The following is a 16,952-nucleotide window of genomic DNA, read 5'->3' on the forward strand; positions in this document are numbered from 1 at the left end:
AAATCATTACAATAGTCAACTTAATGACATAACATACTATGGTTATGAGAATGTGGTCTCCAGGAACTTTCAAACATTCACAAACCAGTCACAGACTATTTAATGATGCCCAAACAGTACACCAATTCGTTTACTTTGCAAATGAAACGTTTTCGTCAGAAATTCTTCATTAAATTTATGAAACCTTTCATTGTCCATAGATACTCGAAATGTAGATGAAAGAGCTCCTGATGAGGCATGGAATTTTATTCTGAAACAAGTTTTTTGTATAAAATCGTGTGGCTTATTTCATGTTGGAACTTTTTAAACAAAAGTTCGGCTAAAAACGATTTACCATCGTCTCTTTGTTGACTTTCACAAGTCGCGAAGTTATCCACTAAATAATACCAATACAAATTCCTACTCACATAGAAACACATTTTGTTATGTCTTTTACGAACAGAATAAACCCTGAACAATCCCCTTATACATCCTCATTCGCAATTGCATTAATCCAACACAATCATAAAAAATATATCGGACACAATTACGGTAAATATATGTTATTTATCCATTTATGCATTTTATATATCCTTAGCACTAAAGTAACTTATTTCAGTAACTCAACACTGAACTTATCCGGAAATATAAAGGGGATCTTTATCAAGTTTACATACCGGGAAGTGTACCGAGCAACAGTTTACTAACAACGGAGGGGATAGTATTAAGGATTTCCTTGACGAACATTTTCCAAGGTATTCAATTCTTATAGGGAAAGTGACGACGGATCTCTCAGAAATTCCGGTCCCTCTATATATCAGTACGATTTAGCTTACTAAAACCGAAAAACTTGAGACTAATATCATCCTTTTGCTTTAAAACTTTTGAAAGAATGATTAATCTAAACGGAATCTCATTCAGTGATTCTGCCCGTTATTTCGTTAGTTAGCTCACCTATATCAAGAACAAATCTATTTGGACTTTACCACATTTGCTCATAGGTTTTCTTTAGTGGCTTTTCAAGATATTAAAGAGGTTTTCAAAAAAGTATTTCCATTTTATTAAAATCGTCTAAATTCATATTTAGTTCTCCAACCAAATGGTGGCATACTGCAAGGATGGGGTAAGTTAACCTCTCCTATGGAATCTTGATTTTCCAGACTGTAGTATGTATATTCTAATAAGGAAAACATATTACCACTATCAATTATTGCATTTAAAGTTCACCACGTCAACTAAGTCTGGAACAGTAATAGTGGTCTTGGATTAACTTAAACAAAGTAAAACTAGTGCATTTATCTTAAATGGTAGATCGAAGTATGATGGAGCACAAATAGTGATCTTGAAATTTACCCAGGGTAAACGGAACTATTGCAATTGTCTTAGTAGTGGATTGACGTAACACCCGTTGTTTGTCGTTTCGAGTGTCATGGAGATATCAATGATGGATCCAACTTAGTCGGCCTTTCTCATACCTGACTTCTTATAATTTAAGACTTGAATTTTGCTTCATTTGCAATTTATATCATTTTAAAATCATAAAATTTTGTTTGTTTGAACTCTTTGTTATTTTCATTTCCCATCAAACATTTGATTAATTTAAACAAAATATTTTAAAGAATATCTACAATTCCAAAAACTAATTAATTATTCAAATAATTATAATATTTATACTCGCAACTGATATAGAGTATCAAAACTTACAAGTGTTTATTGCGAATACAATACCATTTGAAAGTTGCTCCTTAGCTAAAAAAGCACTGTACGTACACCTGTTCATCAAGAGGATTAAGGACTGCCTCTGTTTTTGAAAAAACATTTTAACATTGGATTGTGTGTCATGAAACCTTCGACTCTTATGTATGTATTATTCCTATTTTTTTATGGACTTGATATTTTGTAACTTTAAAACTGACATAGAAGTGTTGGAAACATTTTTTTTTTATTGTTGGCAAAACATCTTAAAGATAAACAAAAAAATCAGTTTTATTACAACAGAAAAAAAGGAGCGTTCATTTTCTTTCAAAACAACTTTCCTGTGATTTTACTTTTGGTTGGTTTCAACTATGTACCATGATGCCAACGATGTAATTTTTGCTTAGTGTCTGATGCTGCACTTGTTGTATTGCCTCATTGGAGATTGTTGTAATGTTGTTTTTTTTTACTCTAATGATGTGAACTTCAATTGTTGTGTAGCTCGAGTAGAGTAGAGTCTAGTTGGTTAAAGTTTTTCTTAAGAGTTTTAGTTTTCTATTGGTTTTTTTGTTGTTATTCTTAATTTAAGATAACCGTATCTAATAGTTTTGGGTTAAAACTCTTAAGGTTTTTTTGGACAAATAGTACCAAGTCAGTTCTTTGGTGCATTAAGTTGCTGCTACAGTTGCTGTGCTGTTTCCATTTTCATCTGTTCTGTAAATTGTATTAAAGCTACCTTTAATGTATCTAATCGTTTAAGCGTTTTATTAAATTATGTACGAATTAAACATTATATTACTATTGCTATTGTTTTTTCGCCTTCTTTTGTACTTATATTTGTTGCCCAACAGTTTTAAATGGAGTTAATATATGCCAGTATTTGTAACAAATTTTTTGCCTAAAATTTGTATATAGGAAAATATTAATATATACGCTTAATACTAAATTGACACCAAACTGTTTATAATTTTTCAATAACATCCGTTGTCAGTAGTGAGCCACGTTTGTTTACATTTAGACAACGGATCTATATAACAACGAGTGTTGTCTCACGTATGTATTTACATTGACAACGGATTTTATTGAAAAATTATAAACACTTAGGTGTCAATTTGGTATAAGCTGTGTATATTTCTTTTTCCCGCTGTGTATTGCATATTTATGACGTCTATGTACTGTGTGTAAATCAGAGATAAAGTTCATTACCACTTTAGTGTCACCAAGTAAACTGACATTAAGTCATTCGTCTTTTAAGTGTCCCTAAGTAATCAAGTAAGGAGTCACTTAAGTACTTTTTGAGGAACGCTATCTTGGAATATAATTATTTGAAAATTCAAAGGTCAATTATGAATTTGCAGTATTACCCCAAGACTCTAATAATTTGGCTTTGCCAACCAGAACTGCAGGGTAGTTCAAAACTTTTTTGTTTCAATAATGTTTTTTTGGTTTGGTTCACTTGTTTTATTGGTTTGAACAATTTTTTTTCTGTATGTCTTGACTGTTAGGTACTCTGTCGGTCGGTCTAGTGGCTTGAAATCTTTGAAACATTCACTAGACTGGGCTTGGGGATAGCAAGTATGTACTACAACAAAAAGTAATTTAAATCAAAGTTGTTACATCATTGTTCATTTTGCTTTTATTTCTGTTTATTTTTCTTCTACTTTTTTGTTTTGCTTCCAATTTAATCTTTTTTTTTATTCCTGCTGGTTTCATTGTCTGACTTTAGTTTTTGTATCTTTATATAGATTTTTGTATGTTGTTTTTCTTATTATTACGTATTGTATTGTTTTGTTTTTATTTCTCATTTTGCTGGTGCTGCTGGTTGTTGTTTAATGGTCCATGACCTTGTTGGGTGTTTCCATCGTGTCAAGTTCAAGGCCAATTTTTCCTCTTTTATTTTGAAAAAGTTCATTTTTATAATTAAATCGCATGCGAATTACGTTAAACTTCATTAAAACGCAGCAGTGAAGATTAATTTTTTTTATTATTATTATTTTGGTTTTTGTATAGTTTTTAAAAAACAGACGGATATTGTAAACTACAACAATTGAAAAATGTTTATTAAAGAAGTTTTAATGCGAATGACTTCACTCTGAAAACATTTAGATGGTTTTTGTATTTAATGTTCTCACGCTTAAGAATCTATTCCTAGTTCTTTTTTCATTTAAGACCCCTTAGGGTATTTCCTTATATGATAAGAAATAGTTTCAGCTGCAAAAATCGAATGATAAGAAGTCTATGACTTAAATTTTGGTGGATTTTAAAAATATTATTTTGTTTGCAAAAAGCTTCATAAAATTTTATTTAAAAAGCCGTATATATAAAATTACTCATTTTTCCATTCTATTATCAAGGTTTTTACTTTTTAACTACTTTTTTCCAAAAAACAAAAAAAGAAAATTTTAAAATGAAACACAAAATCAGGGGCAATATAAAAAACCTGCCTAAAAAATAATTAAATTTATTTTTTATTATCATTTCTATATGACTTTTTATATGTGTTGTAATAAATTGTAGACTCGCGGAAAAATTAATTTTAGTTGGTTATAAAAAATAAAAACAATTTTATTACCAACACTCGTATATATTTAACACATTTCAATGTCATAATGCCCATCACAAAAATTTACAAAAAATATATTTCCTTTGTAAAAGCCTTCAAGACTTCAAAGAAGAATTTTTTCTTAAAACTTAAAAAAATATATATATTTACTAGCCTGTCTAAAATGAGCAGTTTATTTTTCTTCTTTTTCTATTTTAATAGAAAAATTATATTGAAATCATATCCAATAATACTTGTCTTAGCATCTTTTTAGTAATATTCAACCATAAATCAATATTAAACATGACGAATATTGAAATGAAATGAAAAAGAAATAAAAATTCATACATACAACTAAAATGAGTTAAAAATACTAGAGGCAACATACTGTGAAAATAAATATGAAATTTTTGAAAATAAAAATCTTTTTTATTTTTCTTTTTTTTTTGCTACATTTCAGATGAAATGATGAATGATGGTAAATATTTTTTCATCTTCTTTTAGTTACGTTTGCGATTTTGTGTGATTGTGTTTTTTTATGACAAAAGGAAGTTTTCAAAATTTTATTGTCATACAGAGATTTAAACATAACAATATCGTATCCGTACCATATCCATGAAATACTTTAGAATAAGTAGTTACCCTACATCGTTACATAGTTTAACATTGGATATCATATCACGATAATAACCAATTTTTAAATTAAAAAATTTTAAATTTCACAACATCAATTAAATGTGTTCCTTTTTAATGAAACGTACCCAACAAAAACAAGTTAATGAATTGTATTTTCTGTTGAAAACACTTAAAAGTGTTCAATAGTCCAGGATTTAGAGTGATCTAAAGTCCCGACTAAAGGCTTATCTATAGACTAGACTATAGACATATCTACAGTTCTGAGTATAGACTTATCTACAGTTCTGACTATAGACTTATATATAGTCATGATTATAGACATATCTGTAGTCATGACTATAGACTGATATATAGTGCTGACTATAGACTGATCTATAGTCCCGACTATAGACTTACCAGAGTTCTGAGTATAGACTTACCTACAATTCTGACTATAGACTTATATATAGTAATGACTATAGACTTATCTATAGTCATGACTTATCTATAGTCATGACTATAGACTGATCTATAGTCCTGACTATAGACCGATCTATAGTCCTGATTATAAACTTATCTATAGTCCAGACTAAAGACTGATCTATAGTCCTGACTATAGACTGATCAATAATCCCGACTATAGACTTATCTATAGTCATGACTATAGACTGATCTATAGTCCTGATTATAAACTTATCTATAGTCCTGACAACACACTCATCTATAGTCAAAATTATATGGTATTCAGCTTATAGAGCGATATATAGTTCAGAGCACAGAGTTATCTGTAGTCCAGAGAATATAGTGAACTATAGTGCAGAATATATAGTGGTCTATAGTCCAGAATATAGAGTGATCTGTACACCAGAATATAAAGTGATATAAGGTCAATACTATAGATTGATCTATTTTCCTTACTATATAATGATTTATAGTTCCATAAAGTATTTATAGCCCATACCGTAGAGTGATCTATAGTCGAGGCTACAGAGATAAAGAATTTAGTTTCCAAGTAATCGAATTTTTGTGTTTTATTAATGTGTACATTTAGATTGATCTGTAGTCAAGACTATTGGTCTATAGTGAAGACTATTGATCTATAGTCCAGACTATAGATTGATCTATAGAGCATACTATAGATTGATCTATAGTGCAGACTACAGATTGATCTATAGTCAAGAAAATGGATTGATCTGTTGTCAAGACTATGGATTTATTTATAGTCATGACTATGGATTGATCTATAGTCAATATGGTCAAGACTATAGGTTGATCTATAGTCTTGATTATTGATCACTGTATAGTCTAGACTATAAATCACTCTATAGTGTGGATTAAAGGCCAATCTATAATCTGGAATATAGGTCAATCTATAGTCTGGACTTTAGATCAATCTATAGTCCAGATTATAGATTGATCTATAGTCTAGACTATAGATTGACCTATAGTCTAGACTTTAGATTGACCTATAGTCCAGATTATAGATTGGGCTCTAGATCAATCTATAGTCTAGACTATAGATCAATCTATAATCTGAACTATAGATTGATCTTTAGTCCAGACTATAGATTGACCTATAGTCCAGATTATATATTGGCCTATAATCCAGACTATAGTTATTTTAAGTCCTTAAGAATACTTAAAACTGATGATATAAAGAATCATAATATCAAGTATAGTATTTCCTTTGATATCTTACATTTAAAAATATTTATATTCATTTGTCATCATGCTTTTCATGCTTTTTTAGGATATTACAAGATCCGGTTGGATTCTATGCAAATATTTCTTAAATAATTTTCTTTTCTTTGCATAAACTGACAGTGATCAATAAAGATCCAAATCTTATGGATTTTATGGTAAAAATTGTTTTTTTACATACAAAAACTATGTATTTCTGCAGGTATTTTACGCTTCAATACTTGAATGATTTAAGTTTTGAATTGTGGATTTGCTGGAATTGTTGAGAACCTTTCAAAATTCACCAAATAAATCGAAAACGATCGTTCATAATGCGTTAAATGGTAAACACCCGTTTATTTTAAAATTCAGATTATGTAGGCCGATTAAAAGTTTTTTTTTTGTTCTCGCTTGGTGTGTGATTTTCTTTAATATTGTTGTATGCAACCAACATTTTTAACTTATTCTTTATATTAAGAAAAGAAAAAATATAAAATGTTTTGTTTAAAAAAGACAGTTTTTATACAGATATTAGGATTTAAAAATTCTTTACACGTATTGATTATTAAAAAGTTTTTTTTTTGTTATTGTTGTGGTTGTAGTTGCAGTAGTTTTTGTTTCTGTTATTTTTCCTGTGCGTTTCTGCCCCAAAGGTATTTAATGTAACGTTTTTTTCTATTTAAGTTTATTATTGTTGCATTATGAGCTGTATGGCGTTGTATTTATAGTTGATGTCTAGTGAAACTAATGTTTTAAGGAAACCATGTGGCAAAAAGACACTTGTTGCGTTTTAAAGGCTTTTCGTTGTGTGTGTATGTGTGCTTATGAGATTCATTTAACTTATGCCGCTTAAACGTAGACCAGCGTTTTTTTCATTATATCTGTACATTTTTTTGTTGATTTGAAAACAACAAATAGAGACAAATGTTTTTCTAATATGAAATATTCATATAGTGTGACCATTGTTTAGCAGTTTCTTTCAATTGCAATTGATTTTTTTAATTTTTCTCATACCCTTTACAGGGTGGTATGACTTTGGAAAATTTATTCTATGACCATATGTGAATTTAAATATTCCATGATTTTAATTCCGACTTGAAATTGCACTTTGGATTATTGGTAATTCATTTTATTGATCTGTAAGTGGAAATTTATATGTCGGACTTTCTTAGTTTCATTTTAATTTTCTAATGAAAATGTTGGTGTTAAATATCACCTTATTAGATTTATGCATTTAAATGGTTTCAAGAACAAAATATGAACATTAGAGTATCCCAAGTTACAGAATTTTTTACCTCTGATTAATTGCCATTTTTTAATAATCCTCAAAAATTACCTAATTGTGTGCTAATTAAGGGACAAATAATTTAAAATTTTTCATTTTTCAAAGTTAAGTCTTTTTCCACGGGACACCCTAATGATGTCTACCAGACACCCGTAAGCTAGATGTATTCAGCTTTAAATATATACTCGCATACAAGAAAATGCCTTTCCTTGACTCCTTTAATTCACGGTGATCTTTCTTATCTACCCACGGTTGTGTCGGCAACACCACCTAGAGACATAATTGGTATACCGAAACAGTAAGTTAGTTTGAAAGAAGGATGTATGTACATCAAATCCGAAGAAATACTCCTAGGTCTCTATCGGGCTTGTTGTGCGCGAGAATCGAATCCACCACCTCCAGTCTACCAGACTAGAACATTAACCTACCGGATGCCACTAGACCAAAACAAGAATCTATTTAATAAGCCAATGACTTGTTCTTACTATCGGAGAACAGACTGTGTTAAATCTGCTATGAACAGAGGAAATGCTAAACATACTGGACAAGAAAGCAAAATTCACTTGTATATGATACCATACATCTTTCACCATTCAAGCTACCATACTTCTCATTCATCCGGCACACTCATTGAGAAAAACATCCGACATAATCACTCCAGACATACGCGTGTATAAGGCTCGCATATTCCTTTATCAATCTAGTATCCTATACATTCGATACCAACTAATTTCCAAATCCAAAGCCCACAGTCAATACAAAGTCTGAAACTATTGGTTCCCGTGGTAACAAATTATGTGTTTCTCTGGTTAGACCCCATTTCAAATAATTTCAAGAAAAGAATCTCTTAGATTATCAACAGTATATAGTCCCAACAAGCTAAAGATATTGATAGCACCTGTTTTCCCCGTGACTGCAATAACACCAAGATGAGAGAGGATCTTCAAGATAGCATGTCATTGAGGGACGAAGATCCCGTATGTTAATATTTGAAAACCTCTATGATGATCTAAATGATTGCCTGTGTGGCTTTAGAAATCAGAATATCAGTGCGTAAATTCACGAAGCCTTCCATTACAAATACTAAGCACATGAGTAATCTTTAGATATTAGAGTTTTTTAACATCAAGAATTAAGAGGATAATACGTAACATAAAACCTACATACTCCTAAAGTAAACGTATCGATTAAGAACATTAAATCATGTGCCGTAAAGTCAAAGTTATCTTGCATTGTTTAATTTATGAAAGAAATACCCCTGCATTTGTATAATTACGACTACAAGTTTTAAGATTTAATTTACAAAAAAAATTAAAACTTCTTTGTCTTTAAATAAAAATCAAATATTCTCATTGTTAGCACACTTATTCTCCACTTTAAAGAAACTGAAAATAAGAAGATTTAAATATACTTTTACGGGTTTTTTTAAATGGAATGAAATATACAAAACATACAAATTTACAAAAGACCTAAATATGACATGTAAAATCATGGTCTTTAATTTATTAAACATGCATTTAACAGTTAATCACACATGATTCTAACTGACTCATATTGGAGGCAGTCAAGACAAAAAAAAAAAACTCAACTCAAAAAGTTAACAACATTAAGAAAGAAAAAAAAGTAAACAGCATGAATCAATTATATTTCGGTTTTCAAAACAGTAACAGCCGTTTGACCTACTTATCAAATTAAATCATTACTCACGTAAATACACTTTTTTGAGAAAAAAAAAAATACATACGTTTATTTTTATTTTTGACAATAACTGACGCTTTTTCATGTTATTTGTGGAAGTGTGTGTTTTTGTGTTTGGTATCTGCTGCGTCTGCGTACTTCTGTAACTTAACTTTTCAAGTGTGAATGAATGTGGAGTAAATAATGCAAACAATTACCAAAAAAATTTATAAAAATATAGAACATGTTACTTTTTTTAACATCACTTTATTATTGTTTGTTCCATTCGTTTACTTTTGACAATGTACACAACCGGAGTGTATGATTTGAACATGTTTAACACATTTAAGTAATTAATTATACAAAAAATAAAAAATATAAAAAAAAATATATAGAAGAACATTTATTTAATAATTTTTTTTTCAACTTAAAAGAGATGATTTTAAGTAGATTTCAAGTTTATTTTAAGAAAAATAAAAACCTTTACAATTGACCTCGATGTTTTAATTTTATCAACCAATGTTATTATTTTTGAACTAAATGTAATTTATTTTGTAAAATTTCAATTCAAATTTATAAAAATTCAACAAAATTGAACTTCAAAACAAAAGACTTATGACACAAACTTGATTACAATCAATAGACAATTAACACAATCATGTTAGTCCAGAAATTTTCCAAAAAAAATTTTTTTTGATTGTTCTTTTGTTCATATTTCTAAACATGTATAAAAAAATTTCATTTATTTAACTAAAAAATATCAACCATATATCAACAAATAACTCACAATTGAAACTATAATAACAAAATAATGAATTTTTTTTCAAATTTCTTTCAAAACACTTTAAAGATGGCAGCAGCCTGTCGTCGACCTAATTTAATTTAGAACATCAAAAGCATCAACACGAACTACTTTGCATTTCAATTGTCTAACTCTCAGTGCTGTTTGATAAAAAAATATATGTTAACAAAAAAACTAAAGATCATAAACAAAAGAAAGATGGTCTGTCAATAACCTCAGGCCAAATACAACATTAACAAATAGACAAACAAATAGACTGTTCATGAGTGACTGTTAGATGGGCAGTCCTATAGTTTTTTTTTTTTTTTTGTAAGATTCTGGTAACCAAACAAATATTAATTGTTGTTAACACTTTCCAAAGGTTGTTTCAAAGAATGTTTTTACTTTGTATTCTTGTAAAGAAAAGAAGTGAAAATTTTTACACTTTTATGCGGGCTACGTTTGACACCATAGTAATTTATCATCTTGAAGGAAGTTTAAACTTTGTAAGCTTGTAACTTGTAACGACCCATAGGGCTAAACTTAACAAAAAAGTGATGGGAGAAAAAATCGAAAACTAAAGAAATCTGAGGGAAAAAGATTTCACCATTATTTAATGGAATACTATGATCAAGCTAATAATGTTGGTATTAATGGGCGCAAAACATTGAAGTTAGAATTTTTACGAGGTTTGTACTTAGGAACAACATTCATAGATTTTGTTTGTAAAAAATACACAAGGCATCTAAATCAACGGACATCTAAACATACACAACGAAAAACACAGAAAAACAAAATAAACAACGCAATAAAACGAACCTACATCCAAATATACGAATAGAATTCAAAAAAACAAAATACACAACTCAATGACGCCAACAGCATCCAAACATACAAAGCAAAATACACAGCTGAATAAAACCAAATACATATACACCAACGTGTACATCTTTTTCCTATATACAGTGTTGTTGTTGCTTATTTTACAAAGCATGAAAAAATATGACATTTTTTGATGAAATTTTCAGAGATTGTCTCGGATTTTTGTTCATATCTCCGTTATTTACCGACAGATTTTACTGATTTTAAATAGCGATCTTCTCGAAAGCCTGTCTAACAGAATTATTGAAGATTCGGATCTCGCCGATATCTGTGGTCTTCTAAAAACTGATTTCAACAGACAGACAGATGGACAGACAGACGGACATGGCTTAATCGACTCCGCTATTTATAAGGATCCAGAATATATACATATATACTTTATAGGGTCGGAAAATTATATTATAGTTAGTTAGTTAGTTAGTTAGTTAGTTAGTTAGTTAGTTAGTTAGTAAGTTAGTTAGTTAAAGGGGAAATTCGTTCCACATCGAATTCGAAGAGTCCAATCGGCCCTATTGTGCACATATATACTACACTAACGTATGGAAATCGAACCCACAACTCGAAAAAAAACCCTTGACTGGTATTTTTATTTTTGTATAAAAAAACTAAAGATTCAAGACACAAACTCGATTTCAGTTAATGGTTGAGATTTTCCTATTAATGTTTTTATGGATGATGTTTGGTGTCGCTTTTGTTGTTGTTATTGTTATTAACCTTAGTTTCGTTTACTTTCCTTGACTGCAAAATGTTTTTAGGGCTTTTCTCTCTCTCTCTCTCTCTGTTTTTCCATTTCATTGCAACATAAATGACAAGAACATTCAAAGCACACCCAAAACAGCAACAACAGAAATCATTGCTAACAACAAATGTATGTATGAAAGGCAAACCAAAAAAGGCCTTTAAGACATTTACAAACATTTTGTATGTAAGTAAGTAAGTACATACGTAAGCAAGTTAGTAAATGTAGTTGATTTCTTTCTTTCTTTTTTTTTGTTATTTATTCCTACTTCTCTTAATGTCATGTAAATCCCACATTTAACCACAATTACCATTGTCTGACAAAAATATCACAAAAATAAAGAAAAAAAATATCGCAAAAAGAAGACACTTTTAACCAAGTAACCGAATAGAATTGTCGTGAAAACGTTAACAGCCAAAAATAACAACAGCCCTGCAAACAATAGTAGCACACATACACAATGAACACAGCAGCAAAAGTCAAAAAGGACACTTTTTTCGGAGTCTAAGGTAAACAAAAAAACACAAAAACTAAAAGTGTTCATAACCAAATAGATTTAGTTTGTTATTTAAACCAAAGAAGATCTGTTTAGAATCACAAAGATTTTAAAGGTCTTTTTTTGTTATTGTAGCTGATTTTTAGTTTCTTTCTTTTCTTAGTTTTTTTTTTTGTTGGCAGTAACTCTGTCAGTATTTTTGGGCCAAAATGTGCTTAAAGCTGTTATGTTTTTTCTTCTGTTGTTCCGTTTTGTTGCTTTAAATCAGCTTAAACACTCTTCTTTAAGATTTGTTGCCAGTTTTTCTTCTGTTTAGTTTTCAATTTTTTCATCTTTTTTTTTTTGGTACATGTTTACCGCGAATTCGTGAAACGTGATGTGATGCTACGCGTTCCAAAATATTCATTTGTTTTGCTATTTGGCTAAAAAGGAACCATATACCTTTTTTTAGTATTTCTTGATTTTTTTTTTTTTTTTTGTTTTACTTCAAGAAACATTTGTAGATTTATATTTTTTTGCATTGTGTTAAAAAATCACTGATATTAATTTAAAAAATGTTTTTCATCTTGAGCTTTAGCAAAAAAAGGGAAAACGAAATGTCAACATAATAGATTTGAGTTCTTTTTTTAAATTTGTTTATTTATTTAACTAAGATTATGGGGGTTTAAATGTCTTAACTCGATGTTAAAATCAAGCTTTATCACCTTGACTATATTGTTGATTTATTTTGCATTCTAAAATATACATGGATTCTTAATAAATAATTTGATGTTATAAGCAAAATATTTGAGGTCAAAACATTACATGGAAAAAGTATTTACAATAAAGTTTATTCTAGAAATGTTTCAAAAAAATAAACGTTTTTGCAAAAAATTTTGATAAATCTTTTATAACTAAAGTTTTGACACAAATGTCAAATGCTTTCGTAACAAAAATTCCAATAGAAATGTTATCGAAGTGCACAACAATTTTTAACAGTTTGCTTTTATAGAAAAATCTTTATATAAAATCCAGGATTTGAAAGAGCTTCAAATCAATCAGTTGGAATTTGTTCCGAATGAAGCTGACCCGTTGCCCGTTGAAATCTAGTTAAGGGATTTTGTTCTAGTAATCCGGTCATCAGGATCGACAATCTACTTTTTAATTTGAGTTTATATTTAGTGCTTCCCACCAAATGGTAATCAAATAGAACAGGATTGGCTTGATATTCGCTTCAAAAAAACATTTCATCAATTACCTATATCTTTCTTGCCAATGAACACGCGTAAACAGTCCATAATACTGGAAAAAGTACACCTCCTCGTGGTGAGCCATTGTTCACCATTTTATGAATTGCTGAGACCATATTGGGATAGATAATCAGTTATTCAAGAAGTTCTCCTATGACCCTTTTAGTTGAGGCATATTCATTGAGTTCATGCAGAGTGATATCTCCACTCTCTTTGAAAAAGTTTTCATAAACAATTTTCTCTTGAAAAGCTTTTATAGAAAAGTCTTGTAAGAGTTTTTAAAGTTTTCAAATGAAATATTTTCTATAAAATTTAGAATATGTAAAATTTTCGGTATTTAAATCACAACAAATTTTATCGTATAAAAATCAAAAAAGCTTTTTAGATAAAATATTGACTCAACGCACATTACCTCTTTTTATACCCTACACCACTTTAGTACCAATCGGACTAGAATTATTTTCTGAGTCGATTTAGCTATGTCCGTCCGTCCGTCCGTCCGTCTGTCTGTATGTCCGTACGTCTATGTAAACCTTGCAATCAAACTACAGGTTGCAATTTTGATAATAATTCAATGAAATTTGTCACATGATCTTCTATTGATCCAGGGACAAAGCCCATTGAAAATGGTTAACATCGGTCCATTATTTTACCCCCCATAGGGCTTTTAAGTTCATAATTATGTTTAATATACTCGTATCTCGACAAAAAGCTGCAAAACCATATTCTATACTAGCCTTGATGACTCTCATGAATTTTATAATTATAGGGCCTCATTTTATCCTAGCTCCTATAAGAAGCCCTCTTCGAAATTTAACTTAAATGTTCACAAGTCTATTCAACAATAAATGGCTTATGCTTAAGGTACAATTCAACTTGAATGTTTTAATTTAAAAAATAAATTACATTTTATTTTTGTAACAGGTGTAGGGTATTTTATGATCGGGCTGGGCCTTGTTTACAAAGTTGCAAAATGTAAAAATGTTGTAAGTTTTAGGATTTTTTTAAAGGCTCTTTATTTATATAGAAATTATATGTGATCCGGAAAGAAAACCACACGACAAGCGTATATATGACTTTGGGAAGTTTATGATAAATGTGTTCCATAGATTTGAATGTTTATGGAATGATTTTTTTAGGAACAGAACTGGTGTTTTTGACACCAGTTCTGTCAATGCTAGCCTAAACAGTTTTAAGACCAATTTGAAGGAATCAAAAGTATTCCATTTACAATAAGTTACTGAAAAACTCCCGGATACCTAGCTTTATAGTAAAAAATCTCGCACTTTTCGTTTACTTCACGTTTCGATTAATGCAATAAGCTCTTTTTCGAATAATCTTTACTTCTCTTTAGGATATCCTTGATTCATTAATGACACAAAAAAGGAATAAAGTAAACTTAAACTAAATAATATGTAGTTTTAAATATAGATATACATATTTATAGCAAAGCTATTATAATGAAACTACTAATTTGTCTCTAAGTAGTAACTGGGACAATTAAATAAATGCGTTTTTATAAATACAGCAATTTAGCTATGGCCCCATGGAACAACCCATATTATAAATAGTTTTCCTTTCAACTCCCTTATTTCTACACACAGACAATATAAACCAGGCGAGATGGTTTGACTGTGTTTTTATTCTTAAACAAGTCAAAGTAAACAAATAAAAGAAATCCTTTATAAAAGTTACAAAAGAAAAGTTTATAAAAAAAACGTTGTAAAGACCAACAATAAGAACTAGTAAATGGGAAAAAAGCCTTCAATTAACAATGGCAACAGAGAAATAATAACAACAATTGTTAAGAAAAATCAAATGAAGACGAAAAAGATAAAAAACCCTTTTTATAGTTCCTTACAACACAATATAACAACAACATGTACAAATATAGAATTTTGCATGTCATACAAAACAAACAAACAAATGAATCGAAATGAAATGAAGTGAATTTTACAGAAGAACAAACTAAATAAAATCACACAGAAAAAAAACATATAAATAAAATGAAAATAGACAATGAGTTGTTGTGCAATTTAAAGTTTAAGAAAAAGAATAATCCTGAAGTGAACTTTTGTAAAACGAACAACAACAAGAAGAACAGTAACCAAAGAAATAATAATGATGCTGATGATGAGAATGATGGTTTTGTTGCAGTTGCAACAACTACTATTAAAACAGCTTTAGCTGCTGGTGATGATGATAATGATGAAGCTGGAGACGACTCTTGCCCGTAGTCGAAGTCGTAGTAGCATCAGTTGAACTTTTAAAGCCTTCTTCAGTTGCAATTGCTTTGTTAGAGTGTTACTCGTAAAGATACAAATTTACTAAAACTATAAAGAATCTGCAGCTTCAGCTTTGAAATTTTTTTTCTTTGTTTTTTTTTGCTTCTTTTTTGTTGTTGTTAGTTTTGTTTTAAATACAAACCTTTCATTTTCATTACACGAATCTGTTGAAAATCATATACAGTTTCAGTTACATATATATTGATTTTAGATACAAAGAACTAATAAAAAAATTAAATGACTAACAACTACCACCTCAATGTAAACAATAAAAACAATAAGTAATATTTAAATGGCCATCAGCAATAAATAAATAAATTGAAAAAAAATAAATAAATAAATTCTTTAATATACAAATAATGAACATTAAATGGCAGAGTGTATTAAAATGATTGAAGAAGTTAAATTTAAACTTGTTGGTATTATATAAACAAGTATGAATGTATAGTTAGACATGACCGACCATATGATATCCTACCTGTCTTGACGTCCTTATCTCAAGGTGTTCTTTTTCATCCACTGGGTAGACTTGAGAACGGTCTACCATCGCCCCTTTGCTCTTCAATGAAGAACTCAGTTGGCAATTTCCGGTCCATGCACAAGTACTTTGCTAGAGTATTCGAGCTATCTTATCTCTGCTCATTGGATGGCCTCTGTTGATTCGGCAACAGCGCCTAGAGGCGTAACCGGTTGACCGAATATCAATCATCAATAAGCCGTAGACATTGTTCTTACTCACAGGGACACACTGTTGTAATTCTAAAATGAACAGAGTATACTCTGAACATATCCGGACAAGGAAGGAAAATTCAATGGTATCATATGTATATGATACCTTTCATCTATCATCATTCAACCCAGCACACATCTCATTCATACGACACATTCATAAGAGAAAAACCTGCGACACATTTATTAAGTAGACGGGTGGGGTAAGGCTCGCCGAACCTCAAATTCATCCCGTACCATATAAAATTAATACCAACTCATTTCCAACGCTAGTCAGTCCCACAGTCACTCCTCTGTGGGGTATCTGTTGTTTTCGGCAACAGCACCGAACTTATCCC

The 16,952-nt window shown here is 29.9% G+C and overlaps 1 protein-coding gene across 8 annotated transcripts in view; it reads left to right on the plus strand.

Moving 5' to 3' along the window:
• Positions 1 to 16,952, plus strand: part of LOC111686473 (putative uncharacterized protein DDB_G0277255) — a 252,866-nt gene that overhangs the window by 192,911 nt on the left and 43,003 nt on the right. The window lies entirely within an intron of this gene.

This window comes from Lucilia cuprina, chromosome 6 (genome assembly GCF_022045245.1).
Source record: "Lucilia cuprina isolate Lc7/37 chromosome 6, ASM2204524v1, whole genome shotgun sequence".
NCBI classification, from domain to species: Eukaryota; Metazoa; Arthropoda; class Insecta; order Diptera; family Calliphoridae; genus Lucilia; species Lucilia cuprina.